We start from the raw sequence: 17316 nt of genomic DNA, 5'->3' as shown, positions 1-17316 counted from the left end.
GAACTCTGGTTCTTTATCTACTACTCTCCATAAGAATGTTCTCAAACCACCGGATAGACGTATTACTTCATCCATTGGGCCATTCCTGGAAAACACATCTAAGTAAATAGACCATTATCTCAGTCCATTTGTCATTGCACTCCCAGCATATAAAAAGGATACTACACATGTTCTCATCCATACATTGGGAGAATGATTACACATTGATAACACATGATGTAAGCAGCCTATACACCAGCCGGTCCCTAGGTCTCATCTGTTACATTCGAAGAGGTTCATTACCACTTATTCCAATCAAGCATACAAAGTGAGACAATTGTTTGGTAAAAATTGGCACATACTCAAAACTGACCAAATACTCAACAAACATTTACATGACACTCCACAGATCATTTTTAGGAAAATCAGAGCCCTGAAGGGCAACCTGAGTTACAACATGGTTATGCAACTGAGACATGGTGTTGAAACATGAGGCTTCTTCTGCTGTATGAATTGCAAGGCCTGTTGTACAACACTAGCTGTATTAAAATCAAAGTCCCCTACAGTATGAGGGAACAGACCATCAGGGGCAACTTTAGCTGCAATACAGAATACTGTGTTTATTGCCTAATATGCCCTTGTGGTAAACTCTACATAAGCAGCATTATTCATAGGGCTAAGAAACTGGAACACAAATAGGCCATGCGACACAATGACCACCAGAATGATATTTCAAGAATGAAAACTTCTCAAATTTGTGGGGTTAGATGCCATTTTCCTGATGCTAGGGGTGGCAGCAGAGAACACAAACTTAGGTTATTGGAAATCCAAACACATCCTATACTTTGAGACATTAGCGCCAGTTGGCTAAAACTCCAGTGAAGAAATGTCTGAGCACCTAGGTTGAGTGTATAAGTTGAACTGAACGTTATCATCACTATGTCTTCATTCCTACTAGCTTTTTTGTAGATATCATTGTACTTTGAGCTGATTTTAATCACTTGTTTTTTGTATGGTTTCTTATGTTCACACAGGTATGCACACTGAGTGAGTCTGAAAGTACTTCACTTTCTTTATACTTCACTTTAGCGGTGATCACCATTGAGCAAATGTATAACATGACAGCCCACATAGGCAGAATTAAAACTTTAGTAGCTGGGCACCTTCGCACAACCATAAGGCACATTCACTTGAGCAGGATTGTAATGGACTGGGTTTTTGACCAGTTGGAGTACATATACCCGATTCCACGTTTATGTATATTGTCATGATCTCTGAGCATGATTCATGTTACATTTCATATGTCCTGAATATGTCTTGCGTATCAGTGTGATCAGCAATGAGGTCATTTATGTTCACATATGTGCTGACATTTGGATTGATCATTTGCTATTTGTCGCTATTTGTCACTCACATGGGGGCGACCACTCAACATTTTGTGAGTGATGTTTTTATTTTGTCTCAGCCATCAGTGAGGGCTTGGTGTGATATACTGACCTTGTAATACGATACCGCACACTGCAAAACCCACAAGCCATTGCAGATGTCATGGTGCAGATGATACAGGACAGCATGTTCCAATATTTTGCCTCACATTTGCCAAGACCAACTGTTTAGCCGGCATGTTCCCACTGTGTTGTATCACTGTACTAAACATTACTTCGGGGGGAGGGGTAGTAATTGGATACTATTGTGCCCATGAGCCCATGACAGCAGCCTATTTACCCAGCGGTTTATCACTGCATTAACAAGATAATTGTATTTACCTATTGTTTATGATTGACCACAATGTATGCCATGTCAACTTTTATTTTCTATGTTTCTTACTATATATTCCTAAAGTGGTAAGGCTTTTGGATCATTTCCTGTATGACATTCTTAGACTTTATAGGATCACTGCATATTTTATAATGGCAGCCGCTCTTGGCTGGTTTGCACTCACCACGGGATTGGTGTCCTTTGCTTATGTTGATGACCATGTTTATGTAATGGTCTTGTCAGTTTCAATCTCTTACCGTGATAAAGGTTATGGCTGAAACGCATTGGAGAGGATTTACTTGTCATAATATTAATATACCACCATCCATAATCCAGGAGAGTCTGAGTCAAGCCTCATTGCAGGATTTTGTGTTTTGAAATCGATGGTAAACATCAATTCAGAAAAATAATAATGTACAATGTATGTCTAACTTCATTCTTTGCAATTCTGATACTATATAACAACTTAAACATAAAATGTCTAGGATTGTTGAGGTTTTCATTTTATTTTCCCAGTACATATTTAAATTGTACAATATTTGTGGAGCCTAGTTACAAGGAGAATTCTACATGTATTTATCTCCACACACCTAGATTTTCACCTACAAGGAGATCCTTGTCTGGATGGTATTAACCAATTCAAGGCAGAAATCTCCACTTAGTAGTAGGATTTATGAATATCCACACCTTTATACAAGGGGGGAGGAACCTCCTACAACTGAAATGATGACATTTGCATTCATATTTCTACTGTATGTCAGTTGTGGGAGCTCTCTGCCTCCGAATAAAGGTAATAGTGAAACACAATACTCGTGGCCCAAATCACAAACACCTGACACACATTAACGCTCCAAACACCTAAATGTAACACACAAAATAGGTTCATTCCCTTGTACCGCCTAACAGAATGCCACACAGCACCTACACATTTCAAGATTGCCTACATGATGAGGAAGGGGAACTTACTGATGAGGAGACAGACCTTACAGTTATGTGTGTTGCTGCTATTAACGGTACAACATAATCCATTAGTAACAGAGGCTCGCACCGTAGGGGACCTCTAGAAAAAATGGCAGGATGAAAAGAGGCAGGTGAAGGAGAACTTGTCCAGGGAACAGGTGGCAAGTATTTTTTCTGGAGGCAACCCTAGAGTTAGTCTCTATCATTTCCACCGTGAAGCAGGTCTTCATCACTATGTAGTTAAGTAACAATGGGGCGACCCAGTATCCCTAGGAACCTGGGCAGTAAGGCAAAGTAATAAACAATCGGTTCTTTCGGGTGCACTGAATTTCTTCACTTATTTCTAATTTTAAGCATCATATTTCTTTGTAATTAAATGGATAAGTCAAAACATAAATAAAAATTATGTAACAAAAGAGAGAAATTAGATTAGAAATAAGTGAAGAAATTCAGTGCACCCGAAAGAACTGATTGTTTATTACTTTTCATCACTATGTACTCTGACCTGTCATGTAGCAGCCTGTTTCAAGGAACCCAAATGAAGGGCCAGGTAAGAACTCAACACCACTCTCCCTCAACTAGTCCTTGTATATCCATTCATGCCACACTGTCCTTATCCCTACCCTTGACAAACATGCAGACATCACAAATGTCTGCCTAAAAACACATTATATTTACTAACAACTTATTACATTTAAAATTACTAAATAGTAACACAAGTTTGTAAATCCGCTCTCTCCTCAAATAATGATTCCTCAAAATGAGTGGCAAAGCAAGAAATGCATTCATGGACACACTTTAAAAAATGCTTGGTGTGAAATATGCCTTCTTAGGTGAACATTCTTTGTCTGAATAGTTGATGTTGTAATGAGTTTCATCAGCTGATAGCTGTTATGAGGGCCTGGCTGTTTACTACTGCCGCCTATTGCACTAGAAGGTGTGTTGCATGCATTTAGAATCTTTTTGGAATATGTGATTTATATTACTGGTACCTAATTTTTTTTTAACCATTTTACAATTATATTAAAGTTAGAAAAATACATATATAAATTGCCATTTTTGGACCATTTTTCCCTACGTGTTGTTGGTGTCATTACTTGCCACCACTGATTTATATGACTGTGTGCTACAGTTGCAGTGATTAGACAGGTGTGGTGCTTAACTTGGCTGGCTGGAATGGGTTTCTGCCTGTTTTGTCAGTAGTTCAACTATAGTTGATTTAGATATAACTTTAGTGAATAACAATTGTTTTACTCTTTAATGGGTGTTTATTATTAGCATTGTCCTCCCTAAATCTTCCATAAATTTCTCTAAACCCACCCATTGAGTAGTTAATATTCCCCATTTTCAACCACTCCTCCTTGCCACTAAGCGTTGGCAGCTGCTATTTACTGGGGCTGGTGGGGTGGGGGCATGGGGAGGTAGAAATGGAGAAACAAATCATTTACCTTCAGGCCGGCCACCAGGCCAGCCGCCGCCTCTCAGTCCGCTCGCTACTGCCTCTTGCTCTGGAAGCAGGAACAGGAAGCACCCAGGCTCCTGACTTTCCTAGCCATTGACAACACTGCAATACAACGCTGTGATTGGTCTGAGCGCTGTGATCAGCTCTCAGGCAGGAAATGGGAGCCTGAGGCATGTTCTGAACCCAGGTCATAATGTAGCCTGTGTGCATAAAATGCAAAGTGTTTATGACGGTTTGGTCAGCCTGAGAGGGCAGGTCAAATCATCATTGCGCACCTTGGAGTGGGCAAACCACTCCTCCCATACCATGTTCTGGCAGTCTAACCCAGCCACAGGAAAGAAAAACTAAAATGATAATAATGCTAGTTATTATCATTTTAGTTTTCTTTAACTACTTATCACAGAGCATTGGGGCGACACTCCTCCGCCTTAGCAGAGGAGCTGCCACTACCAATAAGATGTTTTGCACACTGCCTGTTGATCTCTGCACATAAGAGATAGACCAGGTGGAGTTGGAGCTTTTGGCTGCAGCTTCGGTAATAGCATTTTTGGGAATCCATGGTAGTACTACTGCAGCTCCTGTTAGTCCGCCTAGAGTTAGTAACAATGGTAAATCTGACCCCCTCCAATATGTATGTGTTTTCTAAGTTTAATAAGACTGGAGTTAAACTTCTAAATGTGACCACCCCAAATATATGCAGTTTCCCAAATATTTGTGGGACTGGAGCTAGACTAGTCAATATGAACCACCCAAATATTTGCACTTTTGTCTAGGTTTGAGGGACTGGATCTAGAAAAGTAAAGTTGACCTCCTCCCAGTGATTATAGGACTAGAGTTACAATAGTAAATTTGCACCACTACCCCCACCAAATATATGCGCGTTTTCTAATGTTAGTAGGACAGGTGTTACAATAGTAAATCTGATCTCCATAATTACATGCAATTTTCCAAATAATGAGGGTCTCGAGATAGAATAGTCAACTATATGTATTTTCTCCAAAATGTGTGGAACTAATTTTAGAATAATTGAGTTGACTCCACCTAAAATTTGTATTTCCCCCAATGTTCATGGGACTACAGTTAGAATAATAAATCATTTGCCCAGACAAATGCACTTTATCTAATGTTATTAGGACTGGAGTTAGAACAGCAAATCTAACCTCTTACCCCTGCATCAAATTATATTCACACAGTGGTGGCTGCCATAGCTTGGTCAAAGTTTTGATTGGAAAGTCATTTTTTATTTAGTTTTTTGTTTCTTTAATCACTATGGCAAACCTGGAGGAAACTTTATTTAAAAAAAACTTTAATAACTTTGACTCCGACTTGGAAGAAAGAAAAAAGGGCATTCCCAAAAGTGTAAATCCGGTCAGCTGTTTTCATGTAATTAGCATTTACATGGGTGCTCAGGTAAGCACCAAGGGATTAACACTTGTAAAAAGTAGAGATATTTGTACCGCTGATGTCCAGATATGCTCTGAATCGCCCATTCAATGTGGATGGGCGGATCATAATTGGCTGGCCACAACATGGAGAACATGTTGTGGCAGCCATTATAGGACTTAAGGACCCAGTCCCCCGATTCCGGTTTATAAAAAAACTAAATCAATGGCCACCTAACAGACAGTGTGGGCACACATCCTGCACCTCATAACCCTTTGGGAACCCCCACCAGTACAGCAGTACAGCTAAAACATTTTTTTTAAGTACGGAAAGGGTCTGGTCATAGACCAGAACCTGTGGCCAAATGTTATTGCGCAGGCTGTAGGTCATACTCAATAGGGGTTGACTGCATCCAGTGGGTATGGTGCAAAGCCAAACACACTGATGTGCATGGCTGAATGCTGTGCGAATAAGGGTGTTAGACAAGCATGGGAGGGGGTGTCGGGGCAAAGGCAGAATGGACGTTCGGTAGTCAGAGAGGAATATGCACCTGCCAGGAGTAGAGTTCATGGCTTGGCCAGTGGCCAGACCCTGTGGTCAACACCGGAACCATGGTATCACCACCTGATACTGCAGTACCCAGTGAGGTCCCGAGAGGGGTACACTCCCACTGGTGCTGGCCGTGCACTGTGGGGTTGGGCCATGTGCAGCAGGGGCTTGGGTGCGCTGGTAGGATTGGGTGCAGGGCTTGGCCAGTCGCTAGGCACTGCAGCCAAACATCCGCAGCCAAAGACCTTTAAAAATATTCGTATTTTTCTATTTATTTTCTTGATATTTTGGAACACTCATTTTGTAGTAGATATGGATGTAAAGCCTATTATTTGTAAAATGAAATTATTTTTACAGTAGCTATTTTGGTAGTAGGTATTTTAAACTTACTATGTTTTTTACCCTCAATATTTTTATAGTATATATTTTCGTCAATACATTTTAGGTGTAGGATATTGACATTTTGGCTATAGGTAGTTTGACCTCAATATTTTGATAGTTATTTTTGGTGTCACTGTTTACGACTACAACAGAGGAGTGCAGGAGAGACTGATCTTCTTTTAGGCGCTTCTCCTAGGAAGACCCCCTGGTCAGGTGATCATCAGTTATTAAAAGGGCGAGTTGATTTCCTTCCGGCTAAGCTGCTAGAAAGGAGGAGGAAGCAGCAGTGCCAGATGCTGTACAAAGGTGCCAGCTAACACCAAGTTATATTTTGGGGATCAGGAGGCACACAAGGGTACACCTTGTGTATGAAAGTAGCTACAAGGAGCGTAACACAGAAAACCCAAGTCAAAATTGCCCCACTAGCCTGGCATGTATAAAAGCTTTCTGCCACTCCTTTGCGGTATTGTTAAATGTTGTAGAAGATGGCCCGAGGATAAGTAGCACCCGCCAAATTGGGAAATCCAAATGGGATTTTTAATTAAACCTAGGGGTAGCAGTATGACCTTAGAATATCCTTGAGACCAGGACCACAGATCTGCAATGTTAAATTAAACATCTACTGTTAAGGGACGGGAAAGCAGATGTAAGCCTAAATCAGCTGCGGGGACCAGAAAAGATTACCCCACTTGCCAGGGAAGCCTCTGGGCTTGTGCCATGGTGCTTGGAGGTGTGGTCATCCTCGGGACAGTACCATAGACGGACATCATGGTGAATATTGGGACAAAGCACCAGGCAGGAGGGTAGGCTAGAAGAACAAGGCTGACTTTACGGTTAGGAGACCACTGCTGCATTGTCATCCTCTGATGCCTGGCCCCATAAATTCTTCCCCAAAACACTTCAAAGGAGTGGGTGGCCAGGCTCGCCAAGAGACCGAGAAGAGCAAGTATCAGGCACCAATGAGCAGGATGATGGTTATCCCATTGACCAGATATGGGTCAGTTGAACATCAGCATGGAGACATTGCAGACTGCTTTTTACCATTGTGAGCCTTTAACGAAGGGCCCCAAATGTTTTTTCAGCTTGCCATTATTGGATATATTTGCAATTATTTGGATAATATTTAGTTGTGTATATATTAAATGACTTTTCCTTTTTAAAAGAAAAGGTACTCATTAGACAAGGATTGATTGTGTTATTTATTGTACTGTGAGTTCTGTTTTTCTAGCCCACAGTATCTTTTTGAGTTAGCCTTCGACTGGACTGCCTCGCTACCATGAGAGTCAAGTGCTTTTTTCCCCAGATTGAGGGTCTCCAGCAGAGGGGCTCGAGGGCACTAGAAGCGAAGGACCGTAGTTGACACAATTGGGACTTAAATTCCCGATTGCTCTGGAACCTCCTGACCTGGGGCCCTATTATGTATAGGGAGCACTTTACATGTTTGTGCCCTGCGCACCTTAAAATAGGTGCACTGGGAGCAAACAGGGAAAGTGCGCCCTATTACATAGAATGTGCTGCCTGCCTCTACTTTTAAAGGGGATTAGAGATCACCTTGCAGGCGGGTGCAATAAGTGACTGCAACTGCCTGCAAGGGGATATCTGGGGGTCCATAGAACCCCCTTTCCCCACTTCAGTGGACAGCTATCAGGGGGCACACTGACAGTGCCCCCACTGACAGCTACTTTGTCTCTGCGCCCACATCTACAATACCGCACAGAAGCAAAGGGATTCCCTCATTTGCATTGGGCCACGCCCCCATGCAAATGAGGGCATGCCCTCTTGAAAGAGAGCTGGCTCTGTATGTGCACCAGCACTTTCAGTATTATAGAAGGAGGCGCACAAGACAAGTGTCCCTGCAGTGCACAGTGGGCGCAAACGCCCGTGGCGCCCCTGGGGCATCCAGTAATACGGTCCCTGGATTTATTGCATCTGCAACTATGAAATTAGGAAATACAATTAAATGCAATGGCGTGTACAATATATTTAGGTCTAGTAGCACATAATCTTCCTTTGTAAGTATTACTTATGCCTAGGGTTGACACTTTTCCGCAAAAAAAGCTCTGGTCATTTGTTGTTTTAAAAGTTTGCAAAGGTTCGGTCTTGATACTAAGTAGGACTGAAAACAATATCTATGTATTGATTTGTACCATGACTTTTCTGCTCTTGCTTACTTTAATTGTTTAATTTTAATTGGAGAAGGAACAACATAAACTTCTCTTAAAAGAATATAAGCTAGCTATCATGGAGGAAAAGACGGCCCATTTTGCCAATATTACTGCTTCTCTTAACTCTCCTAGAGACCTTTTTAAAATCATAGACACTCTCTCCTACCCCCAGGCAGCTGACCCCATAGTGGAATCCCAGGAGTTGTGTGATAGTATCTCGGCCTTCTTTCATTCAAAGATCGTGGATATTTATGACACCCTTGAATCTTTAAATCTTGGGCTGGGACTTCCTATTACTTCTGCTCCTCCTATAGAGGGGAGTTCGCCTGATGGACCTTCTCCTAGTCTCCTGTCCTTTCCCCTTCTTCCTCCTGAGCTGATGACTCAGCTTTTTGATAACACCAAATCGGGCTCCCCTTTAGACCCCTGCCCGCTCAAGGTCCTGAAGGCCTGCCGGGTAGTGGTTATTCCCCCCCTCATGAATGTCATGAACCGTGTGATTACGGAGGGAGTCTTTCCTTCTTTATGGAAGATGGCGGTTGTTAAACCTCTTTTAAAGACGTCCACCTTGGACCCAGGGGTTCTGAAAAACTTCCCCCCCATTTCACTTCTTTCTGCCCCTGCAAAGATGCTGGAATCTCACCTTAATCGGCACCTTAGCACTTTCCTTGATGAATCTGCCCTCCTGGATGTCTCCCAGCATGGTTTTACGAGATCTCATAGCACCGAAACCGCCCTTACTGTAGTTGTTAATAACATCCGCTCCCAGGTCGATAAGGGCCATACTACTCTCTTGGTCCTGCTAGACCTTACGGCGGCCTTTGATACCCTGTCCCCATCCATTCTGGTCGCTTGTCTCAGGGAGATAGGGGTCGGAGGCCCTGAACTGAGCCTTCTGGCTTCCTTTCTCAACAAAAGGGAACAGAAAGTGAAGTTGGGCCAGTTTCTATCTGCCCCTAAGCCTGTGCATTGTGGGGTCCCTCAGGGCTCCTCATTAAGCCCTACATTGTTTAACATCTATGTGGCCCCACTTGCCAGGGTAGTCAGATCTTTTGGGCTGGAGGTGCTGTCATATGCTCATGACACCCAAATAATGGTTTCTCTCACGCAGCCCGTGAGGGACTCTGCCCTGAATTTCAGGAATTGTATGGAGGCTGTGTCTCAGTGGATGATACAGAACTTCCTGAAGCTAAACGTGGAGAAATCGGAGGTGTTGATCTTTGGGGGCAATCAGGATATCTGGTCAAATGACTGGTGGCCGCCCTAACTTGGGGATTGCCGTCCTCCCCGCCAGTTTGCTAAGAACCTAGGTGTGCTAATGGACACTACGCTTTCCTTTGACCGTCAGGTCAGCAGAACGGTTTCCACCTGCTGTGGCATCATTAGGGGTCTTAGAAAGATTGCTCACTATCTCTCCCCCGTGCTCGGAAACAGGCCACTGTGGCATTGGTTTCCTCAAGACTGGACTACTGCAATGCCCTTGATGTGGGCATAAATAAGAGAGTTATTCATCGTTTGCAAATGGTCCAGAATGTGGCGGCGAAGATGGTCCTTGATCTCCCCGGACTCGCCTCGGCCTCGTCAGCCAGGAGAAGCCTTCATTGGCTCCCCATTCATTCCAGGATCTCTTTTAAGATTCTTTGTTTTGCCCATTGGGCTTTTCGTGGTACCGGCCCAGAGGGGATCAGGTCACTTGTCCACTCCTACACCCCTAGTCGAGCACTTCGCTCTTCTAATAAAAATCTCCTTGAAGTTCCTAGGTTTGTAAGAGGGAGATGGGGAGGCCGAGCTTTTACCTCTCTGAAGCATACCTGTAATAGCATACACCAGCGGATTACAGATTGAATGACCTGCTTGGCGCCTTGATGCCCTTGGGCTAAGTTGCGCGGTTAAAGACTCCCTTCATTCATTCATTCAGTCAGGGATCAATAACGTAGAACACGTTTGAAAGTTCATTCTGTTTATATTTGCTGTTTTAAGTATGTACATATAAAGCCTAAAATACCGGCATTAGGTGATTTTGCTCATTTTTTTTACTAGCCGGACATAAAAATATCAGTGGTGCCAGTAGAAAAACGGCCAGGTGGCAACTCTACTCATGCCCCATTCAGTTATGGATTGCCAACTTTCGTGGTTGATTTTATGCTCCTTATTGTAAACTGTTCAGCTAATGTGCAGTAAAAAAAAAAAGAAATAGTTTCCTGCGAGAAACGAATTAAAAAATATAGATAAAAAAAAGAATGCAGGCAATTTGATGGATAATTACAGAAGATCAACGCCAGGATGCTGGTTTCTGACAATTACTTCATGAGGACACATGAGTCAAAGAGTGGAAATGGTGCTGGGGTATCAATGGACATGTTCCTTGTCATGAGACCAATAGAGTATAGCACTTGAAAAAAGTGGGTGAATATTCATGAATACTTTTGTGAACTGTATGCAAAGGTATGCAAGTGAACTTTATAAAAGCTCTGCAGGAAAAAATATTTTTGTCTCAAACGTTTGTGTTTCAGTGAATTAAACTTGTTGCAAAGTGCAGCAGGTTCATTAAACTGCTGTTATTTTGGACAGTGCATGGTATGTGGTGGAAGGGCTAGCAGACATCCCTCAAGATTTTGCCAGTTTTATTGCAAGTTTCACATGTAGAAGTTTGAACGTCTCTAGATTTCATGCTGAAATATTGTGGAAATATTAATCTAACTTACTTACACATCAGGAAAACTAGAATTAGGAAGCTCTTTTACAAAATCAAAGTTTGTCACTGTAATTGAAATTCTATTTAATGGTCAAGTCACTGACTGCGCTGCTTGCTGAGATATATAGGATTTTGTTTCTCTAAAATGTTTTCCTACTTTTAGCAGCTATTCAAAATAATTTCTTGTTAAGGTTGGTTGGTCATTCCGTCTTGGACTAGAGAAATGTATGATCTTTCTTACAACAAAAAGGGAAGGTTAGCCCTGAGTTTTGCTTAACACCAATTGGAAATGTATTCTAAGCCTCTGGTCAATAGGATTGCATTGGAGTTCCTTCTTTTAGCATTTAGCAAGCAGCAAGGTCTGTTCCAGGCTGCTCCACAATTAATCATAGCAACAAGGCAGGATCCCTGATTGATTAATCTCAAGCAGTTGGATTGCGTTTTCATTTTAAAAGCATTTACCTGTGAGCATTGTTATTTGAGTCTGGTGTTAGGTGGCAATATATTGACTGGGTATTGAACCTATAGTTGTACCCTTAGGCACGCATATGGATTCATTTCATTCAAAATTGCAGTGCTAGATACCTAAGACGGGTGCCCCTCATCACCCCTGATAAACCTCATATTGAAACTATGGTTTTCAAGATCACATTGGGAGACAGAAGTATTCAATGTTTTCTTAAAGAGCAGAAGTAAATGTGTTGCTTTATGTGGAAGATGGGTGGTCTGTGGATTGTAGATAAATTACAAAACGTTACCTCTGTTTGTCAGTCATCTTGCTCATCACTAGTTCAATCCGTTGCTGAGTAGAGAAATAAATTACTTGACTCAACAAATGAGATAATTGTTCATTTGAAAGAGTCAATTATGCGACTGTGCTTTGGAGTTTCTTTTATTTGCTTGAGCCTTTCTGACTGGAGCTGGGTACATAAACCACTCTATTATTGACAGCTTTCTTTGGCAAAAAAACAGGCTAACTTAGGATAGCGTATGGCCACATCTTATTCTAGTCTATCACTATGCATGAATTCATAACATTTGGTCAAGTTGGCTGATAAATACGTCCCTATTTCTGGTCAGGAAATTATAATACAGCCCCGGTAAAGCAGTTTTTGGTGCACAATCTAGTATACGCAACAATGTTAAGTAGCTGCAGTGCTGAGAGATTCTTTGTCTTCCTGAGGCAATTATCAATTGTGGTTTAAGCATACTGGAGTGGACCTGCTGTTAATGCTTTGATTTTTATACTCAATAGAACCTAGAACCACTGAAATCTAGAGTTACATAATTGATTTACAACCAACAAGGAGTCCTATTTTACCAGACGAGAATTATACGTTTTCCATACAATTCGGGGTGTGTTCTTAGACAAAGAATGAACCATTTTACCTTAGTGTGGATTGAAGTTCCTCATCTTTACCCTGTAAATGACCAATGGAAAGGGATACATACAATTTCCTAACTTGATTAAAGTTCACAAAGTCATTTCATTTTAGTTTTAATTAACCAAAACTCAAATTGAAACAGAAAGTGTACATCAATAGTACTGTTAAACTAATGTTGCTACCATAGTTCCAACTAAAGTGATTTGTGACATGCTTACACTAGCATCAATTTTAATGCTGTCTCACTAACAGAGAGGTTGACAGAGTGAGAGTTAAAGGCCAGAGCTTTCAGTTAAGATACTTTTCTGGTCTATATAAGCAAAAATATGCAGTAGACTATGAAAGGTTCTTTTCTTATAGTTCCCACTACCCCGTTAACGTCTGTATTTTAATGTACTCTAACAATGACAAATACAGACAAATGTTTTTGAGAAAATTGTGATATGAGTGCTTGTGTACAGACAGTCTAATGTGGACGAATTGGATGGTTAAGATAATCTTTCAGGATAATGTGGCAACAAATATGGATGCCTGAAGCTCCGTCTGTGCTTTAATATAAATTAATCTATTTAATAACCAACTCAAACATTTAAAACAATTTTAAACGTACAGTCTGCAGACAGAAAGCCTTCCAGAAATGAAGGAAATAGATGAATCGCAGAAGAAAATGACACCTGCAGATTAACCCATTCTTGAAAATGGAAAAAGCCAAGTAAAACAATGGACATGTTGAACAGGAAATCACATCAGAAACAAAACTTTTTTTCAAGCACATCAGGGCGTCTCAGGCCACTTTGGCAGTGCGGAAATTGCATGCAATATACCTTGGGTAGATTTCTTTATTCAGCGGGCCCACAGACCTCTTATCCAATGCTGTCTGGGTCTCAGATGGGGTTCCAGACCTCTGGTGGACATTGCCTGGACCACAACGCCCACAGTTCCCAGCGCTTGGAGATGCTGTATTAAAGTTGGTGAGGGGTGGACTACCCATAACGAACATGACTGTAGTGCGCTACAGGCTTTCCACAGAGCGGGCCACATGTGGGCCGCGCCCGGGTCAAGAGCAGGCCCGTCTGTACCCGTCTAACCATGCTCTTCTGGGGCGAGTGACATCTTTTTATCGGCCTATACGAGGATCTCTCGGCTCCTGTGACCTGTCTTTGTGGTGGACTTCATAATGTTGGGAAATTTCCATGGAGTTAGGAACTTGAGGGATTTGATTGTATTGACTTGCAGCGTCCACGTGCACATGGTGCAGCTTGGGCCAATTGCCTGTCTACTGATTGGCCCCTGTCTTGAAAGCATTGGACTTCCAGTTTAAATGTTTGGCTGCGATTTGGAACAACATCTCATACACCATGGGGAAAAGGAAAGCATCCCCTACAACCATCTGTTTAGATAGGATGTTGCAGAAATTGATACTTGTATAGCGCACTACTCACCCGCAAGGGTCTCAAGGCGCTTGTACGAATACCGCTGTGGAACCCATCCTGGCTTTCCCTGTGAGGTGTCCACTCCTGGGCACCCCCAAGGGGGAGGCCAGGCATCCTTAGCATTGTGGGGGCCGTTGTGGAGATTAAGCAAGCTATTGCCCAGAGTTGCAGAATGGGACTCCATGATTGGAATAGGCACCGAGGTGAGAATTATCAGGTCCGTGGAATTTTGAGCCCAAGACCCGCCGAGGCGGGGAATTGAACCCTGGTCCCGGGCTAGACCTCTGCATCAGGGTCTGCCGCTCTAACCATTGAGCTACACTTCTCCACAAGGGTCATGGAAGGCATCTCCACTTAAATTGACCTGAATGAGAGGAGACAGTACGTGGGCTCAGGATCATTACCAGCTAGACTATCTGATTCCAGCCCAGTCTCCGTTTTTAATGCTTTCCCCACAGTTACCCCTCATGAACAAGATGGCGGTTGAGTACATTCTCTGACTATGCCTTCTGTTGTACACTCCTCTGACGTGTGCTCTCAGACTTCAGTGATTGCTAAGCGGCCTAGGCGGATAGTTCAAAATAATTCTACAGTAACTCATACCCAGGCTGGTCCCCCTACAACACCTCCAAACCTGGAACAGCAACTTACTACCAGCGCCCGTGATGAGGAGCCAGTTTCCAAACCATTGTGGGTTGTGCAACTAATGGAGGATTGTATTGTCAAAATTAAAGAGACAGTGTCTGCACAACTCTCCCCAGTTCTTGTTCGTATACCTGCCATTGAACAGGGCCTCAGGCACATTATGTAGTTGCAGATCCCAGCACCACATCCCCAAGATCAGCTTCTAAGGTTGGACACGGTAATACACTGAATCAGTCTGCCACACCGGCACCTGTGGGATTTGGTTTGGCTGATGGTGTGACATTGAATAGTTACCACACAGTTAAAACCACCACACACGCCAAACAATCAAGAGACCGTCACTCCCCTAATGGATTAAGTCCTAACATGAGATCACGGGGGGCAAGGGTAGTACAAGTACAACAGGGAAGTCCATGTCCTTGCCAAACAGCCACGCATTAGACCAGAGGTATCCTGTGATTAACCTCCTATCCGCATCTTGTCCGTACGTGGTAATTCTCGCAGGAGTCTCACAGCTGTGAGAGGGTCAGAGTCAAGCGTCCGAAGAAGTTACTAACATATCTTTGAACTAGCTGGTTCGGCACAAGGAGTTCCGCATCTCCCTGGCTAATAACATTCTTTTAACACTCAGGGTGGGGTGGTTAGGACCACGGCCGGTGGATCGGCCCTTGGACTTTGTAATTACCTACTTGAGGTCACCGTAGGTGTTGCAGAATCTGCTTTTTTGCCATTTAAGTAAACATTTTTGTGAGTCTAGCACTGACCTTCTGCTGCTGGGTTACTTTTATAAACCTTGCTATTACTCTGGCCCTGGATGTAATACACAAAAGCAACAACCACAGTCTCTGTCTGTAATGGCTATTGCCTTCAATGACCCAGCAAACGAACAGGCTGCATTCAGAGATCCCCACATCCAACTGCAATGATGTTTTAGCAGGAGTTGGTTGAAGCACACACAAAAAGGGTACTACCAAAACTGATTCATTTGTAGCAATCATAGAAGAGAGTAAGGGAGGAATGACTAGGCAGCTGAGCATTGTAAAGGAGCATCACAACACTATAACTCAAAGGTATAGTAACCAGTGAGTATTTACAACTGGGTTACAGGCCAAACCAGATATTAGCCACAACCCAGAAATGGCACAAAGTGGGCCTTTGAGGAACAAAATGCCAGTGGAACTGTCAGTGTTCAAATACTTTCCAGCCTTTAGGGAGCTACATGATCTCAATTATATGGCACAGAGGACACTTGTACAGCTACGGCCCGACCAAGATAGCAGTGAGAGGGACGTTTATATTAAAGCAATTGGTGTTTTCAATGTCTGAAACAATCGACTTAAAGATATCTAGGTCTGGAAATGTTGTTGAAGCAGATATAAATCAGCCAGACCCCCTGTTAAGTTGCTTTCCAGGCATATAGCCGGACTAGCCTCTAAATTAGATTGTCCAGAATGGGTCCAGTTTACAGATATGCAGGAATTGTGCTTTTTTCAGGAGACATAATCTACTAAACCGATGTATCTTATAGGCCATGTCAATTCTAGTAAGTAAGCATCAACAATGGGTAAGGGGAGACCCTTGAGGGGACCAACCACTTGGGTCAGCACCACACTTACCTGCAGGGTAAAGGATAACATCCCTTGATATTTTGTACGCCTCCTTGATATTCCTGCAAATAACAGTTTATATGTATAATGTGTATTTAAGGCCCCGGGGAACAATAGTTATTCCCCAACTATAGAGTTACTGAACACACACAACAACTGCTCCGGTTGGAGTAATGACATTTGTGGGAGGGAATTTAATTTGTCACTTCGAACCACTGGGTGACAACGCAGAAGCATTCCCACAGAAAGAAGATAGTCTGGTCTGTACCCAAATTGGTAATTCCTTCCATTAAAAAATGGTTCCCTTGGCACTTAAAGTTAATGCATTACTACCAGCGTTTGTGAGCCGGTAATGGTAGAACTGCCACCAATAGGGAAAGGGAAGCATACCTTCAATCACATTTTACGCACTAGTCTTATTGAATATATAGTGGTATATGTAAGGGTTTGGCCGCACATAATTGATATGGCTGTAGCACCAAGACAGGACAGCAACCACAATGCCCAAATTCTAGTTGTAGATCTCCCCGCCTGTTGCAAGCAAGTTAGCTCATCCAAACCCTTTAACCGAAGGTTGAGATCAACGAACAGTAGGAGTAGAGTAAAGTGGCCCATCATGGCTCATTCCCAAGAGCTGCTTGGGGCAGTATACAAATTAGTAGCTGAAAGTATTGAGGGACTTCTATTTTGAATTGGTCTCTAGACCAAGGAGAAACACTGGAAAAAATTGGTATCATCAATAACAACATGTATGAAGGACTAAAAGTATTTCTATGTGGAAACAAAAAGGGCAGTAGGGGGGAAAGCCCCTTGTCCGCAACCAAGCCTGTAAAATTGCTAAGTAAGCCCTTACATTCGCCATTAAACAGAAAGACAGGAAAGTGATAAAAGAGCAGGGGAAGCTTATAAAAAAG

The sequence above is a fragment of the Lissotriton helveticus genome, chromosome 12, assembly GCF_964261635.1.
Source record: "Lissotriton helveticus chromosome 12, aLisHel1.1, whole genome shotgun sequence".
Taxonomy (NCBI): domain Eukaryota; kingdom Metazoa; phylum Chordata; class Amphibia; order Caudata; family Salamandridae; genus Lissotriton; species Lissotriton helveticus.
The sequence above is the reverse complement of the archived record's forward strand: the minus strand, read 5'-3'. Positions refer to the sequence as shown.